The 18,006-nt window shown below is 47.3% G+C and overlaps 1 protein-coding gene across 1 annotated transcript in view; it reads right to left on the bottom strand.

Moving 5' to 3' along the window:
- LDLRAD3 (low density lipoprotein receptor class A domain containing 3) overlaps window positions 1-12,291 on the bottom strand; it is a 184,432-nt gene extending 172,141 nt beyond the window's left edge. Inside the window, exons 1-3 of the mRNA XM_072039032.1 lie at window positions 12,018-12,291; window positions 11,465-11,498; window positions 10,752-10,827 (exon numbers count right to left, since the gene is read on the bottom strand). The gene's annotated coding sequence lies outside the window, so the exon portion shown is untranslated. The remainder of the gene's footprint in view (window positions 1-10,751; window positions 10,828-11,464; window positions 11,499-12,017) is intronic.
- Between the last annotated feature and the right edge of the window lie 5,715 nt (window positions 12,292-18,006).

Here is an 18,006-nt window from a genome sequence, read left to right as displayed (position 1 = left end):
TTGAAATGCCATGAATACTTGTCACCTCATGGGGAGCCAGGACAGGGAGCTGATCCAGCAGAAAACCTGGGTTATCTTCCTGGACTTATAGTTAGGAATATGCCACAGGAGCAAGGGAGAGTCAGGCTGCCACCTCTGGGCAGCGGAGTGTGATCCTGGCTGATAGCAATGACGGGCTCTTCTCCAGAGGGAAGGATAGAGCACGATTTCTTGAAAACAGGTCCTCTATCCTCTTAAGTGCTTGAATCCTCCTAACCTGCCTCCTTCTCCTGTCTCTAAATCGTGCATGCAGTACATTTGCAGCTGCTTGCTCTGCTCCCCAGCAGGCTGGTCAGGACTAAGCGAAAGCACAGGTTTAGCCTTTCAGCAAACAGGCGGCCTTGGAGTTCAGCAACAAAACTTTGAAATCACTTCTGCATACACACGATATGGCAAATACAAATAACACTTGGTGATTCTTACAGCTGGGGCAATGCTTACACGTGAGCCCAAGGGCCGCTCCACCAACAAATCCCCAAAACATATTCCAAGCAGCTGGGGCACGGCAGCTTGCAGAGAAGGAGGCTGCCAGGTCACACTCGCTTGTTTGTTTTAATGTAAATGTAACCTGAAAATAATATCATGGTGAGAGAGATATCCCAGGCAGAAAATTCCAGCCAAAATATTTACAATTTGGTAACACTATCATCAGTTGAGAACTGCTTAGGATAGAGAGCTGAGGTGGTCTGAACAGATGTACTACCAAAATGTCTTACTGCAATTAGACCAGAGAGAGGAAAAATACACCCTTTACAGCTTGTGCTAGATGCCATCCGCAGGCATCAGTCTTTGAACCAGCGCAGGTTAACCCCGATTGACGTGCAAGGCTGGTACCAGCAGGTAGCTTTCTACGCTATAGTTTTCCTTTTAATTAACAGGGTTAGATAACAGTGAGAGCCTGCAGGGAAAGTTCCCTTGAAAACTGCTCACAGGGCGTTCTCCAGCAAAAACTTGCGAGAGGCAAGGGCAGGAAGCAGCGCACGCAGACAGCCGAACTGGCACATTGGCCACAGAAGCGCTCATCCTATTAACCAGCCTTCCTGCCGGGTACAAAGGCAGCCACTCAGCACCTCATCTCACGGAGTAAGGATTGAAGTGAAGGTGCAACTGGAGGCAGAGATCTAATAATAAGAATCAAGTCGGGAGCATCATCTCGGATGCTCATCTGAGCTGTCACTGTTTCGAAAAGAAGGGGGACGGCGGTAAAAAAAAAAAAGAGAAGAGCAAGAGATCGTCCTCTCCCAGCCAGGGCCTGCCCTGTCCCAGCCCACGCAGCAGCGGCAGTCGCTGGAGCGTTGTACAGCCAGGTTTTGAAGCCTGCAAGCCTGGAACAGGAATTTTTGCATTTGCTCTTAGTAGATTTATCCGGCTGCTTTCCAAAGCTGTGGCGATGCATTTTTGTTGTTGTTTTGAGAAGTTTAATTAGGTGACTGGAACCCAATGCCAAAAATACCCTTCCCAAAATAAAACCTGATTACTGTAAGGGCCATGCCTTGAGATAATTTGTAATCCTCATGTTATTTTCAGCCTAGTTTCTCTCTTCATTCATTTAGAAGGGGTGATAAAAATGTGAAGACTAGTCAGCTGGTGGTATTTCTCAGCAGTACTTACTGGTGTCTGCTCATCAGCTAATTGTTTTTGAAGCTTCAGATGCTCACACAGCACATACCTAGAAATTTGCTTCACACAGGGAGGTTGGCAGAATAACTATGTATTTCTGATCTGGGCTTTAGTATGATTCCTATTTTGCAGGAAGCTCTGTAAGCAGTAAGGCTGCTGTAAAGCAGTTTCCTGAGAAGTCAGGAAAACGGCAGCAAGATGCCAGCACCGTGCCTTACACGTTAGAGCTACCTACACCCAGTGCTACAGCTGGGCTGCTGCAACTTTCAACAGCTTTGGCTGCCACATTACTCTCCAACTGTTGCATAGTTAAATTCCGCGGTGTTTGGGGAAACTAGAGGATACTCATACCTACAACATTCATGGAGAAAAAGCAGGCAGTCTTCTCCGTTTTGCTGGCTACCTGGGACTTTCCAGACTGAAAGGTTAACCCATTCTTTGTTAGAAAAAGCCTGGCACCGATACCTCCCTGGAAAGGATCCATCTTTGCAATGTCATGGAGAAAAGCCTTCAAGCTAGTGAAGCACCTTTTCCCTACTCACTGAAGCTCCATCCAAGCTTTATTGCTTTGTAAACAGCGGAAAAATAATGCAGCTTCCTTTCCTTGTTTGTGTTCCTCAGAAAACAATGGCAGCCTGTCAAATAATAACTGTAAAAAAAAAAAATAGGAATGGAAAGAGCCAGATCTGTGCTGCCAGCACTCTGCTGAGCTCTCTGCTCCAACACTGGGAAGGCAGAGAGATGCCAGCAGCAGGTGAGGAAACACTGCTGGGCCCTACTCCACCAGATCCGTGCCTGGCCTCACTCACCAAGGGAATCCCCAGGCAGGAAAGTGAGAAATCCCCAGCAGTATGCTGCTCAGTGCCACGCAGCCCCGCTGTCTTTCTGGCTCCTTGCACAGTTTCTCCTCTCCAGCAAAGAGAGGCAAGAGGCCGTGCTTTCCCTGCCTCTCGTCACCTAGAGGTACTTCTTCCTTTCCCCACCAAACGGCATGGCCACCTTGAGCTACCACCTCCACGTACCTGGGCAAATTCTCCCAAAGGTCTCATCCCCTGAGTCAATGAGGGAATTAACGCAGGGACAGGGGTCTTGGCCCTGCTGAAAACACACCAGCAAGTGATCATGAAACCAAATTCTGTTTTGCTCTCAAATTGTCCCTGTCTCTTTTGCAGTACAACTTGTTGGCTGCTCAAAAGGGAATGCAGAGGGATACCTGACTTAGCAATCAAGTTTTTTTTTTTTTTTTTTCAGTTTTGCCTTTTCTAAATGGTGCTTTAACAGTTTTTTTATTTGGATTCTAAAAATATATTAAAGTCTGGCTGTGCAAAGGAAGGTTTATACCCAACCTGAAGCTGCATCCCCACAAGACTGCAATCACTCTACTTCCTAGAAAGGAAAGCTCTCACTTAAAAGCAGCAGATCATGTAATACAGGCAGAGAGGCACACAGCAGCTGCGTAAGCAACTGCAAGGCTGGAGAGGACAAACACAGAGGCCTTTGCCCCAACTGTGGTGCTGTAAAATGACAAACGCTGAGCAGCCTAGGGGAACGGAGGCACAGTCTGAGTGACTTCCCCAGGTCAGATCAAGTTTGTGGATGACAAGACGCTGAGTTCAGACCTCCAGGCTCGAGTACTTTGTTCTGTTGCTTTGCACCTCGTGCAGTCATTGACAGAGGGCAGGATAACCCCCCGAGCTGTTTTAGACGCTGACACTGTAGGACAAACAAACTTCTCAGCTGCTGTTCCAGGCACTCATGAGAGTAAAAAGCAGCCAAAGAAAAACACATCCTCCACTCTCAGCAATTTCAGGAACGGTCCTTCACAAATATCGAGGATCATCTGTTTAAAATGCAGTTTAGTACCCTCAGAAACAAGGCTCCTAACACCAGCGTAGCATCTCGTTAGCACAATGTGTACTTTACCTTTTGATGGCCACTTGCTTGGAGTACCGGGTAGATTGGTGCTATAAAAGAGGGTTAATGTATCACAGTCCTTTCTCAACACAGCTAAAGAATACTTCATTTTCTGTAGATGCTCGGCCAACATTTTGTATCTTGCTAGAGCATATCCATTTATTTAATATGCTGGAGCTGGTCCTGGTTTCTGTTCTGTGAAGTAATAAACCCCTGTAAGGAAATGCTACAGAAATGCATGCTCTAAGAGCATCTCTGCACAGTGGGCTTGCAGTGTGATGCTGCCCAGTCACCTTACAACCAGCACCTGAAACATTTAAATGCACACATCAGACCCGTGCAGTTTAACAGTGTGGATGGAGGTTTGTGTGGGATTAGCCATTCCTTCCTGCTCTGCTCCACAGATGCCACCAAAGCACAAGGGCCAGTAGTGAGAAACCCTCCAGCATCGTTCCCACAGCCCCTGTTACACTTGTGTGCTCTTGTCCCTTCCCGATAAGCACCTCCTCATCCCCTGCTCACCTGGACCTGCTCTCAGTGCATACATCCTTCTGTGGCACTTAACCTTTGTTCCCCAAATTCCCGTACAGTCCATCCTAACTCCTGCTGAAAAGCAAGTTGCTCTCTGCCAGCCTGCTCCCTGAGAGCTACGACCCCACACAAATTTTTTCTTATCTTTAGGGCTAACAGAAAAGATTGGGTGGAAAAACAAAACAACCCATCCCCACCTCACAGCTCTCAAAGAGGCAGTGCTCTGGTGACTTCTCTTTCCTTTGATGATTGCGATAAGGTACTTTTACAAGCATGAGAAGGGATTTATTTTCTGAATGAGCAGATTATGAGCACAGACGGTGACCGGTGACCGTTTCAGATTAAAGAAAAGGTGAAAAGTCTAGAGACAGTAGCAGATGAGATTAAAGCATAACAAGGCAGTCAGAGTTCACAAAGCTGAAAACTCAGCTTCTACCAGTGCAGGAGAGCAGGCTAGTGAGTGTTTTGGGTATCATATTGACCATCCTACCTGGGAACAGGCCCAGAATACTGGGTCTTCCATCATTCTGCCTGCTAGTGCAGGCGAATGGTAACAGAGATTTGTACATTATATCCCGCTAACGAGGTCTAGCTACAAGTGAAGACAAAAACTACACCACATATCCCCATCATTTGTTCACTTCTTGCTTACTTTCCCCACTAAATGGAATTCAAGATAATTCCAGAAGGGAAAATAGAGATAAATAAAATTTAATAACTACATATCCTATTTCCTCATTGCAAATATTAGTCACTAAAAAGGGAATAGGGTGCTAAATGCATCCCTCTGCAGATGCTGCTGTTAGTAGTTCAGTCACACCAGAGCCACAGAGCTCTAAAACAAGCGTTGAAGCACTATCTCTCTGTGAGTCATAGCTCCCCATGGCTGTATCAAGTGGTAAAAAAAAAAAACAAACAACAAAAAACAAACAAAAAAACCTTCCAGACCTCTTTGCTAGGTCTCTAGTTTCACACATTTCTTGGACCACTATCCTCTATGGCTCATTCAGGCGGAGAAGAAAATCTTACAGCAGTCTGTGTGATTACACTGAAAACTGGCAAACATCTTCTGTCTGCTTTGCTGTTTCAGTGAATTACACTATCGTCCAGTCTTTCTACGACCTAAAATATTTTCTAACTAATGCTGGTAACACAGCTGATTATTCTAGATCACTGTGGCCAGGTTCCTCCAATCCTTCCCCCATTTTACTTAATTAACCTGTCATTCATGTCAGAGCATCTCATATGAAGAGCCTCTGCAAGTGTGGACACTGAGCAAGCCACTTGTTAATAAGGAGTAAGTGCTTGCCGTGGTTATTCAATAAAAATGAAGGTTGCAGTGGTAACAGTATTCAAGAGCCAGCAGTAGCAGGTTTAAGTTACAGCCAGGAATATTTAGGACAGACATCAGGAAGAGCTTTCTGCTGCTCAGGATAGCAACAGGTTTGTATGGGCTTCACAAGGCCGTTGTGGAATTTCCATCACTGACGGCTTTCTGTAGCAGGTCAGACAAACATCTGCTGGGAACGGCAGATGCAAGTGATCCTGCCCTGAGGGAAGGGCAGACTTTGATGCTCCCTTTATCCATCTGCATTTTTGGTAGGTCTCTGCCTCCTGCTCTAGAAGCAGCCCCAGGATGGCTGCAACCCCCTCGGAGCCTGCTGAGGAGGCACAGGGGCACACTGGAGCAGAGGCTGCCGGGGAGCTACACGTACACCCCGAGGCAGCCCCAGTGCTCCCTGAGAGCAACAGCTATCTTCTAACCTCAGATTCCTCATCAGCTGCTAAAAGCCGGAGAGAAACAACTGCACTCCAGACAATTGTGGAGGAAGTGGGTGGCTGGAAGTGACACGAGGAGCTGGGGGCTTTCGTGCAGGCAGGCACTATTTTTAAGCACTGATGTGGAATCTGTTTGTTCTGCTCGGAGGAAATCCATCCCCCCGTGCTGTGCCATGCCCACTCACTTTAAACCGAAAGACTTCAAACATCATCCATATCCTTTCTGGCTGCTGCTGTAGGACTGAATTTGTAACTTCTTCATGGGAAGCACGTTAGATCCCAGAGACTGTAAAACATTTTTTCTTCCCTTAAGAATTTCCCTCCCAGTTGCTTTCCACCAGCAGCCGCGCAAGAAGGATCTTCAGCACAGACTCACTGCTAATATTTTAATCACCGCATGAAAAGCACAGCTCACCGTGGCGTTTACTCCCCACTCAGATAACACAAGTGACAGAGCACTCGTGTCGATCGCAGTAGCGCGTTTTTTTCAAACAGGGGAAGAAAACAAAAAAGTAGTTCACTGTGGTGCTGTACCTGCTGTTCCAGGAACCAGCTCTTCATCTGAGGACAAAACCACCGACCTGCTGCACCAGGCCCATCACCTCTGCTCCTGCCCAGTCAGACAGACACACGGCCGTGTCACCGGCGACGGAAGGCGCTTTGAAAAGCTGCCCCAGCATCCTGACCTCTCCTCGTGGGAGCCATCCGGCCACAGGCACAGCCAGCCTGACCTACTTCAGCCTGCGCAGCCGCAGCATGCCCCCGGCATGGAAGCGGACCAGGATGATTTAAAAAAAATAAATGCATTTAAATCCAGTTCCCTCTCCTCATCCAAACACAGCCTTGTCGATACTATTAGTGCCATTTTTCCTGTGGGAAATGCATTACTGATCAATAGAGTACGTGCTACTTTGTGAGCAGATGAGTAGTTGAATGAATTATGAACAGAAGGTCCTTCTCTTCAGCTGACATTATCCCTAACCCCTTCCTTTCTCTCTGCATAAATTCTGCGTGGCATCTTAGGGGTAAGACAGGGAGAGATCTCAGAGCCAGAGTAAGATTCATGATTAGCTCATTATCTGCAAGTCAGGTCTCTGCAATTCATAAAAATTCAGGGTTAAGTCTCCTCTCCTAATTCAAGTCCGATCCTTCAGCCCAAACCAAGCACGGGGATGAACTAGGAGAGCGGAAGAAAAGACTGTCAAATATAACAATATGACACTCGGCTGCTTTATCACTGTTATCACAGTAAACTTTTATATGCAGCCACCGAGGGTCTTAAATTAAATGTCAAATATCGTCTGGCACCAGGAGCACGAGGTACAGTTGCCTGCAGGGAAACGGAGCCTGACAGCTTGGCTCTGCTTGTCAAAACAGCATTTGCTTCATTCAGATCTTTGGGCAAATGAATCACCACTTGCCAAACAAATAGTTACTAGAACCTACTTACTAAAGCCTACAAAAAAGAGGTGGTGGTGATGGCAGGGAGTAGAGGCTTTCTTTTTTTTTTTTAATTCTATTCAGATTTTTGAAAATTGTTTTCTCCACTTGTACACTTGTAACAGAGGCACAGAAGAAGATACGGAGAAGGTCCTTTATTTTATTTTATTTTTATTTTTCTCTTTTTTTTTCCTTAAATTGAGGTTGATACAAGGTCATTACGCGTTCTCCCCTTTCAGCTGGCCTATGTCCTCCTCACCAGTTAAAGAAAAGAAATAACCCAAGCTGATTTCCCTCTCGGGCAAGCCAGGAACTGTTGCTGCCTTTTTGAATCGCCTCCAGAAAGCTTGCCAGCTGAAGTTTATGAAGTCTAGTTAATTGCTGCAGCATATTGATTTCATGTTTGTATGGGGAAATGTATAGCTACAGACACCCTGGCTGGTTACCCTCCCGGCGGCTGGCACAGCCACCCTGCTCCCTGCTCCTGCGAAGGAAAAGCTGAGATGCTCTCCTGCTGCTACTGCTGCTGCGTCCCGAGCCACAAAACAGCTTCCCAAAGCCTGCAGCTCTGCTGCAAAGGCAGACTGCAAGGAACTGCTGATAATCATGCAGATTTCACAAAACGCACGGAAGAGAGAAATCTAGTTTCCAGAAAAGCAGAATAATTTAGACAGTGACAAGTTTTCTCCAGCACCTGATTTTGTCAGCAGGGAGCATTCTGTGCCCCGCAGCCCCAGCGTACAGCCCTCACGGTGTCTGGGAAGCAATGCTGCAAGCTTCTGTAGTAGTGGCTGCAAGCAGGAGGAGGACACAAGGTGAAAGCAGCAGGTCCCAGCTGGCACAGCTGGGCACATTTGCACGCCTAAGCACGTGCTGGAAAATAAATGGTAATTAAAGCTGCCTTTACTGACACTTCAAGTTCATTTTAAGTGGGGTTTTGGGGTGTAAACTGGAAAGCAGACTTAGGTGCGCCAGGAAACAGCTATGGAGTAAGGCACGCCCGGCTTGGAAAAATGGGTGGGAAGAACTGCCATGGGCAGTAACTGCCCAGTTGTGCTTTGATGTGCAGAGCCCAGGAAGGGTAGCATGCAAAACACCAGCAGAGAGTCTCTGGAACTGCTGGCAGAAGCAGCAGGCTCCAGAGCAGGCAGCAGACAGCCTCTTCCAGCACAGGTCACCCGCTGCTGCTTGTGCCTTGGTCCACCTGCCAGAGAACTGCATGGGGCATGCAGTGCATCACGTGTGCAGCTACAAGGATTTGGTTCAAATGATCACAGAGCCACCACCACGCAGCAGTTTGCTGTTTCTCTGCCATCAGCACTGAGCCTCTCTCTTTCACTGCACGCCTTCTTCACAGACTGGGGAAGAATATGGTCTGGTCAAATTCTTGAAATTTCTTACTGAAAAGCCTTTCCCCGTGCCCTTGGAACAGCAAGCCCAGTACCAGCTAAAGTCAAGCATAAAAAGATATTGGCTACAGGAAGAAATGGAAGAGAAGACTGAAAAAATTCTTGTGAAGTAGAAAAAAAAGCAAGTTTCCACCAGGAAGGTTCTGTTTAAGCCACCTTTCTTCTCTCTCTGGCCTCCAACCTCCATTCCCTTCTCAAAATGGAAAGCACTCAAAAGGTTCTTTCCAGTATGAAGATTTATAAAGTTTTAGCAGCCAAAAGTGAGAGTGGAAATTCTAAATGTGCACAACTTCAAAATGTGGTACCTGCTCTGACCCATGGTCACCAGGCAGAATTGCTGCCCCAGTAACTTTTTAATTAGAGAAATAAAAGGCAACTTCGGGCATTGGGGGGTGGGAGGGTGGGTGTTTGTTGGAATCCATCCAAGTTTTTAGCAACGAAAGGAAAGGCTGTGAGATTTATATTAGACAAAATCATAAATCTTCATCCACCCTTCGCAGAGTGCGAATGTTAATGCTAAAAATAACTACAGTGCCTGCGGGATTCAGCGTTTGGATTAATCAAGTCTCGTGGAGCTAGAGGGGAAAAAGCACTATAGGAACAAAGCGCTGAAGGATTTCAGGACCCGAGCATACCAGCAAGGACGCTGCATCCCAAGAACAAGCTGCCATTTGTTTCTGGCTCAGGCAGATGTTCCATAAGGATTACAACAGGGGAAGGAAGAAAAAAAAAAGCAGGCAGGCACAAAAGCACATTGAGACATGGGTCAGGCTAGAGCAGAGCTGTCAGCCTTCCCTACCCACAGCATTAAAGCTTAATTAGCCCGAGATCTCTTATTAAAGTCCATGAAGCAGGACAGCACATCGAGGAGTCATATGTCTCCAGTCACAACTTTCTTCCCCATCCTTTCAGGTGTCTGGCATCAGCTTACCCCTGCTACATGATTTCTACACAATGCAAATTTTACAAGCACTAAAGTACAACGCTCAACAGCTGAGAAGTACAGAAACCATCATCGTGGTTAATAAACAATCAGGGAAAGATCTATTGGGTTATCTTAGCTGGAAGCTCTAGTCCTGCTATACTATTATTCTATCCTGTTTTTTGCATCAAAATGAGGCGCCTAACTTCTGGTGTCCTCCTGAAATTAAGACAATTACTGACTGATATTTGGGAATTTTATGTAATGTTTGATCCCGTCACCTTTCAATCATGAAAAGCTTCTCGTACAAACCATTGTAATCTCAATTCTATCAATATGCTTCATTTCACAAATCTGCTGTGGAGTACAAGCCACCTCCCTTTATTACGGTTGCTTATAAATAGTAGTAACACTCAATCCCAAGACCTCAGTGGAAGCTCAACAGCCACATCATTTGATATTGCCATTATTGGTTTCTGGTTAACAAATTAGAATTTACTCTAGCTGTAACCATCCGTAGCTTTTGCTCCAATAGCAGAAACAGGATGTGGTACTCTGCATGTTGCACCTTCTCTTCTATTTCCAAAAAGACCTTCCAGGCATTTTTGTCGTATTAACTCCACCTGATCACGTTACTCCTCTGAGACATTTCAAAGACAGTTTCTGACATTGCATGAAAAGTTGAAAACAACTTCTTTGACTTCTCTATGTTGTTCCAGTACGACCTTAGCTACAGCCTGGCAAAGTCTGGACCTTCCATGTGATGTTTGTTCAAAACAATTTTATAATTGAAGCTGACCCTTGAGGTAAACACTATGGTAAAAGTTCATTAAGCGCTTGTCTGCTGTACAGAGAAAAAAAACAAACCCACAATTACCAGTAGCATGTTCGTAGTCAGAAAATTGAAGGGGAAAATGTGACTTACCACTAGGCATATTAGAAGCCTGCTTTCTCTTTATTTCTGATTGGCAGGCTTAATTAGAGCTTAATGCAATGTTCGAATAGGCATTAACAATATACTACGCTTAGATCAAGGAGAATGAAAGGCAAGAGCAAGCAAGCAAACGTTCAAACAAGCAATCACTTCAGTAACTTACTCTGGGGTCTGTGAACTTGAACTTTAGCCTTTCCACCATCTCCAGTGTGACCAGGCTCAGTGTAACATGCTCTGTTCTGTAGGGAAAGAGAGCAGAGGTCACTAGACAGAACTTATTTCAACTGTACAAAGCACAACAAAGATTCTCCGTAAACAATGGGAGGCAGCAATTTTTCAGCTTATTCTATCAGCCAAGTTGCAGCAAAACTATGAATACATTAGCCTGCCCTTGTGGGACTGCTTTTGTTCAGTCAAAACGACCAAGAAAGAATGAAAAAAGCAAGCAAGCATGAATTAAGAAAGGAAGAAAAGAAGAAAGAAAGGAAAAAAGGAAGAAAGGCTGCCAAGTGAACTGGGAGACCTGCTAGAATGAAAATTAAATGCAACTGCACAAGCAATTCATTTTTCTCAAGGCTTCCTTGCATAATTGTTACTGAAGCAGGGCTCTGAGAGATGCTCATGGATGCTCCACAGACACCACCAAAGTCAGTGGCTCAGAAGCTTGTGGGAGGCACTCGGTCCTTTCATGTACAGGTGTTAAATTTGCTCTCTGGAACACAGATTGAGTGCCTGATAAATTAATACTCTGCATTTATATTTTGATTTATTTATAAATGTGAGCAGAGAGAGGTTTAAGAAGTACTAATTAAGGAAGCAATCAAAGATGCATGCTTCAGGAGAGAAAAAGTGAAGTGTGAAGTACTTAAGGAATACCTGAAATATTTGCTTCCTTTGCTTCATCTACTCCCTGAAAAAAAAAAAAAAAAAAAAAGAAAACAAAATGTTACTCTTATTTGAGAGGCAGCAGCTTGCTGACAAATAAAAGAGTTGGGGCAGTCTAAGGGAGGCTTTTTGCAGGAGCATTTTCTGATTTTATCTACAGCATTTAACAGAAGAGAATCTGAAAAATGTGCTGAGACCTTGCTAGAGGGAAGCTTAAATAACTAACCCCTGATTCAAATGCCTACATCCAAAAAGTAAATCCTAACCCCCCACCTAATCCTAAAGGCATTTAAGCACCTGCCTTCAAGAGAAGGGAGAGCTCTAACGCTTGGTGTGCTGGGTCTCTCTCCTGCTGATGCTCCTCCACTCTGCATAAATAGTTATCAGCAACACCAGGGGAAACCCAGGCCCCTCATCAGAGGAGTATTTGGCTTTAGAGTTGCCTGATGGCTCAGAGGCTGGGAGAAGCAATGCATACAGTAGGCAACTTTCTCAAACCTTGCCCCTCACAGACACCCCTTGCAACAACCCCCCTCCTACTCACATACTGAGGTGCAGGAAGAACACAGGAGGGCCTCTCTGCTCATCCCAGCTGCCAGCCCACCTCCCAGCGAGATGACTGGGTTTGATCATCGAGCTGTGGTCTTTTTTGCATTGTTTTGACACCAAAGGCCATGGTTTTTGCTTGTTGGCAAGCAAATCTTTTGCTTGTTGGCAAGTGAAGGTTAGTTGTGGGCCCATGGGGGTGGTCAGGGCTAGTATGGAAGCCTTTCAAAGTGAGCTTGGGGCAAAGACCAGGCTGCACTTGGTGCATCACTGGAGACAAGGGGAGGTGGGGAAGGAGATCTCCTCACAAGAGCGCTGAGGGCTTCCAATGACAGCACCAACGTGTGGGTTTTTGGGTGCATCTCAATCAGCCCTAATAGCACATCTTGTGGTGCCGGTGAATGCTCCTTCACCATACCACCAAATACTGTGACCTCCAGCCTTTCTCACTCCACAGCACTCATCTCTCTGTGGCAGCTCTAAGCTCCGTTCACCAGCCAGCCCCAAAACAGTGCCAAATCCCATTTCGCATGTGTTTGGTTTCTGGTTTGTGGTCCCAACGTTATCTTTCCTTCTGCCTCTGAGAGCTACCTCCTAAGTACAGAAACACTGGTGAATTTCCTCTGCTTCTTCCCTGCTTTCTCGCTCCAGGTTTGGAGGTGCCTGTGGCGTGCCAGCCCCCAGAGCTGCCGGGTACTGCACCCTGCGTCCCAGACACCTCTTGCAACCAGCCCGTGGCACAACAAGCACAAACCGCAGCAAGAGAGAAAATTTAAAAGCAACAATGCTTTCACACAGGTGCCCCGACTCACCAAACGAGGAAACCCTAAACTCCACCATATGGCACGCTGGCAGGATTGTTCCCAAATACATTTTTTTTTCCCTAAGCAGCATCAGCGGCGAGCGCCCTGAGGGACTGCTTATACTCGAGACAGACGGCGGGATGGCTCCAACGAGCCAAGAAGCATCCCAGCGGTCCATTAACACACCCCTGCCGTGACTGATGGAGGCAGAAAACAAGACCATTTCTTCCTGCCGGGAGAGACCGAAGGCAAAACCAGAGAGATTTATCCCCGGGCTCCACTTGACTTCGTCCCCGGCCCCTCCCTGGCGGCCCCCGCGGCATGGCCGGGCTGAGGCGGGGCCGGGAGGCTGCTGTGAGGCAGAGCCACGGCACGGCCCCACCTCCGCCGGCAGCCTCACACGGCTTAAAGCGGCGATATCGCGGCCGGGAGGGAAGGAAGGGAGGGTTATGGCTTCCCCACTCGTGATATTTCCCTGTCACGACAGCGGGGGCCGCCCCTGGCTGTGGCACACTGAGCCCCGTGGTGCCCGTGCTTGGTGGGCACAGCGGCGGTCACTGTGCCACCCGGACACCAGTGCGAGCCCCCAGTCCTGTCCCCAAACCCTTGTGCCCCTGAGGAGTGGGCATCACCCTCCTCTCAGAGGCATAAGGGACCATTGGGACCATCGCAACTCCTCGGCTCCCCCAAATTGAGGCTCGTCACGGAGGAAGCCGAGGGCCCAGGGGAGCCGTCTGATGAAGAGCGAGCGCGTTTTTATGCGCTCCAAGCCCTCCCACCCAATTTTTCCCCTGCCGCCAGGCGGTCCACCCCTTTCAGCACGCATTAGTGAGCATCACAAGCCTATTGGAAAAAGTGCTGGGGATGAAAAATGAAACGTACTCTATTTAGTCTTCAATTAAGGAAAAAGAGTTTACTCCGTCTCTCTAGGGCAGCAAAAACTGGAGCAGAGTGCTAGGTTCATTGAACATTAATGATCTTTCCCTATTATGCTAAATTATTGTTTCCTAAGCCGCTGATCAAATACAATAGCTTTATTAAAGCCCATTCCAGTGAGAAAAAAAAGAGAAAAAAGAAGGCGTCTTCCCACTGTGGTGGCTCCCAGGAGTGACAGAGGACGGAGGGCCCAGAAGAGCGCTGCTGCATGAAGCAGGGGGAGCGCCGGCTGCAGGCACCAGCACCCTGCCCGCCTCTAAGGGACATGTGGGGGGCTTGGGTGAGGAGCAGGGTGCAGGAGGTCCCCCCAAAATGAGAAAAAATAAATCAAAAAAGGTGTTTAGCTCGTGGTCTGGGAGGGACTGAAGTTTGTGCTCTGGGCTGCAAGGAGCAAGGGCAGGCCGTAGCCATGCGCTCCTGGGGGAATAGAGAATGAGTAGCAAAAGGAGACGGTTTGGGTGCGAGCTCAGGGAGACAGGGCTGTGCTCTTCAGACAAACTTAAATTAAATGATTTTAGAGCAGGCCATTGGAGGCCACAGTCCAGGGTAATTACAACGACAAATTGACGCTGTGATACAAGTATGCTGCTGCTGCAAGGAAAGGACATGGAGCCATGCCAAGTACAATGTGTGGAAAAAATAGGGTCAAAACTAAGTTAGGGGAAGGCTGTAAACCCCCTAATCACCCATCCCCTTCAGCACCCCTCCTCATGTTTAAATACCAGGCTGCATCCCTGGCCCCTGCAGGATGAGGGCCAAGCAGGGCAGGCTGCAGACTGTGGCACTTGCTTCAGACACCCTGTGAGATGCCGAGGAGGGGAGGGAGAGAACCGGGTGCTGCTGAGCACACCCAGCCCAAGCCCTGCAGCACCCAGGGGGCACGAGGCTCGCTTTGTTTCAACAAGAGGATTTCTTGCTATGGGAACTTCAGTTTGCAAGTTGTTTCTCCCCACCCCAGCCCATCCGCGCTGCGGTGCTGGCTGGCATTGAACATCCTGGTTGAAATCTACCTGGGTAAGGGGAGGATCGTTCGGCACGCAGCCCCGCATCCATGGCAACACACACTTTACATATCATTTTATCCTGAACAAAGGGAAATTAAATACTCAATGTGAGAAGACTTCAGGTTTCGAGTAAGGAGGGGGAGGCAGGAGCAGGCTTTGCCTCCAGGTGGAAGCCTGCCGTACGGCATCCTTAATGCAGTGCACTTAAGGAAAGTGTTGATAGAGCAAAACTGGAGGCTCTGTGAGGAGCATAGGAATGCCAGGCTTGTTTCAGCTGGCATGATTAGCAGCTTAGTACAAACTAACAGAGCCACCACCGACCCTCAGCAAACAAATATGCAAACAAGTCACTCTCAAAAGGCAATAATAGAAAAAAATCATCCTTCGTCCTACAAAAAAAAAAAAGTCAAAAGACAAAAAAAAAAACACAAAAAAAAACAAACACTGAGAAAGGTCAAAACTTTATGCTTTGCACTAATAGCTTTTGAAACCCAATTTTGATCTGACCTACTACGGGCAGAAATCTAGAAAACCAGTTTTGAAGCTGCAGTGGTTCAAATCCGCAGAAAATCCTTGCTGTGGCCCTGGATACTGGAAGGGTTACTAACACTGGGTGATGTCTGTGACTGCTTTGGGTTTCATATCTGGTGACCTACAGAAGCCTCACCTGCTTCTAAGGCTTATAGTTTGTTACTTTGATGTCTTAATAAAGGTATATATATATATATTTTTTTTTTTTCCCCAAACCCAATTATCCTGAAGTTGGGTTGAACATTAATTAAATTAGGTAGTTAACAGCATAAAGTGGCCTGATTTTCTTCTGCTGTATCCCATGGGTTTTATCTGCCCAAGCACTGAACAAGTAAAACGCATAAAACCCTACATTTCTTGTCTGGTGTAATTTTACACAAGTGACAAATGACGGCATGTCACAAGAAATGCAGGCTGTCACCGTGCACAGCTCCACTGCACCTGTGGGTACGGCTGAGGCTCGTAGCTGTAACCCTAGGACCGTGAGAGCTTCCCTTCACTCTGATGCCCTCCTGCTGTCCTTGGGGCATGAGGGGAAGTATGGATAGCTCAGGGACAGAGCTGTGCAGCCTGAGAAGGCAGCGGTGAAGACCCCGCCCTTCACACGGAAGAACTGAGCGCTGGGGACCACTTGTCTGCTAATTTAGCTTCAGTGGCCCTCCTAACAACATGCAACGTGCCCTTGGCTTCTCCATTCCTGCTTTCCTATCTGTAATACGAGGGCAATAATGATTACGCTGAAAGAGTGCCTGACTTGTCCTTGTGACGTGCTCTGAACCCACAGGAGAGGCTCTGCACAAGTGCAGGGCTTTGGTGGCACATCCTCAGCACTACCCCAGCACTGCTTGTGCTGCTCCCTCTAGATGGCACGTGTCGTTGTCATCAAGCATTATTTGTTATCTACCCATGCTATATCCTGGCTCCAGGTACGCAGGCGCTGAAGCTGCTTTCCTTACATTTGCCCTTTCCCAACAATATCAGGAAGATAAGCACACATCTGAAGCATTAGAAGTCAGAATTCTGTCACTTCTAATGCACAGAAGACTCCATCTGGCACACCTATATTTTTCAGCCTTTATGCAAACTGAGAACTGAAAGGTTAATGAGCTTTGTGAGTAATTCCTATCAGGCAGGGCAATTTTTAAAGCCGTTCGGTGAGCACACTTTGCTTTCTGGAAAGTAATTCTCTTGATGACCACGAGGATCATGCTCACGCTGATCACGGCCGCGATGGAAAGAATCGGACGGAGATCATTGCACTGACAGCAGATTGAGAAATGACAAGAAAGCAAGATGCACAGGGAAAAATATCCTAGATATTCTTTTGCAAAATACAGAGAGGAAAGCATGTTAATGATTTGTGTTTTCAGAGGAATGGCCTCCTTTCGAGGAGCACTGACTGTAGGGCCGCCAGCACAGCTCTCGCCGTGTCCCGCTCACATGGGAGAGGTCTGGGAAATGAGACTGCTCCGAGCTGCAGCATCGACAGAACGTGCCTTGACTCAGATGAATAAAACAAGCCAAATAACCATCTAGACTGCTCACTGACAACTAAATTACATTTTTAATTTAGTTTTAATTATCAGAAGCAATATTAGAAATATAAAGAAAGGATTTTTTTTTTTCTCTTATGGAAAAACGTGAGGCAACCCAGGAGCACCCGCTCAACCCAACTGTACCAGCTCCAGCCGCCCACCTTCGGCAAGTGGGAGAGCTCCGGGGCTCCGCATCCAATCTCTTCACAAAGCACAAGCAGAGGGCCTGGTTTCGGTCTCTGGTGGCTATAAAAGGGGGAATATCTCTGCTGAGCAGTCGCCTCGCTGCGTAGCTGGAGCAAAAGGAAGTAATACCATTAATATCCTCCAGATCTTTGCATCCAGGTTCATACATAATGTATGGCACCTGGGTTTGCACTGCACTGTTAAAAACTGAAAAATAACTCTTTGCCAGATGAGAAAATCCTGTGTGTTTTTAACAAAACAAAGGAAATGGTTACGGTTCCTTAGCTTGAACATATGAAGGGGCACGGAAAACTTTGGGGACTAGGAAGGTGACCCAGCTAAACTAAAGCAAATTGCCTGGCTGCCATCGCTTAAACAAATAAATAGGTGAGCAGATCCCTAGCTAATCTCCAAGAAATCAGGAACAAGAAAAAAGAATTCACACCAGCAGCTTTAACCCATAGTTTATTAATGCACTTTCCCCCCCCGGCAGGACACAAAAAGGAAGCTAGCAAGACAGGCGCATTAAAAAATGATGATTCCTCCATCTGAAATTTACAGATATGCAGAAATAAGACCGCTTTGTTGGGGATGCGATGGCTGTGATGGGGCCCTGGCACAAGCCCTGCCGCTGGTTAGCGCATCCCGTGCTGCAGGGGGGTTTCCACTGCTCCAGGTGGGTGCCCACTGACATTTTGGGGGCACCAGCCATGCGGTTGGGGCTTTTGGCAGCAGGGGGGCTCAGGGAGGGGTGGTGGAGTGTGTGTGGGGGCACTTCAGAGACTGTTTTGCTTTCTGTGAGGTATCTTCAGGAATAAAGCCTTTTAGCTGGATTGCAGCTACAAGAGGAAAACCCCACAGTCCCCACAGACGACGATGATGCTTTCGGGGCATAGCAGGAGCAGCAAGTGGACTCTCCCAGCCTCACCATGCCCCAGTGCCCAGCCTGCTCCTCAGCCCCCTGCCCAGCCCGACCCAGTACAGCACAGCGG

The sequence above is a fragment of the Anas platyrhynchos genome, chromosome 5 (genome assembly GCF_047663525.1).
Source record: "Anas platyrhynchos isolate ZD024472 breed Pekin duck chromosome 5, IASCAAS_PekinDuck_T2T, whole genome shotgun sequence".
In the NCBI taxonomy this organism is placed as follows: domain Eukaryota; kingdom Metazoa; phylum Chordata; class Aves; order Anseriformes; family Anatidae; genus Anas; species Anas platyrhynchos.
This window is presented reverse-complemented; position numbering and strand designations above follow the sequence as displayed.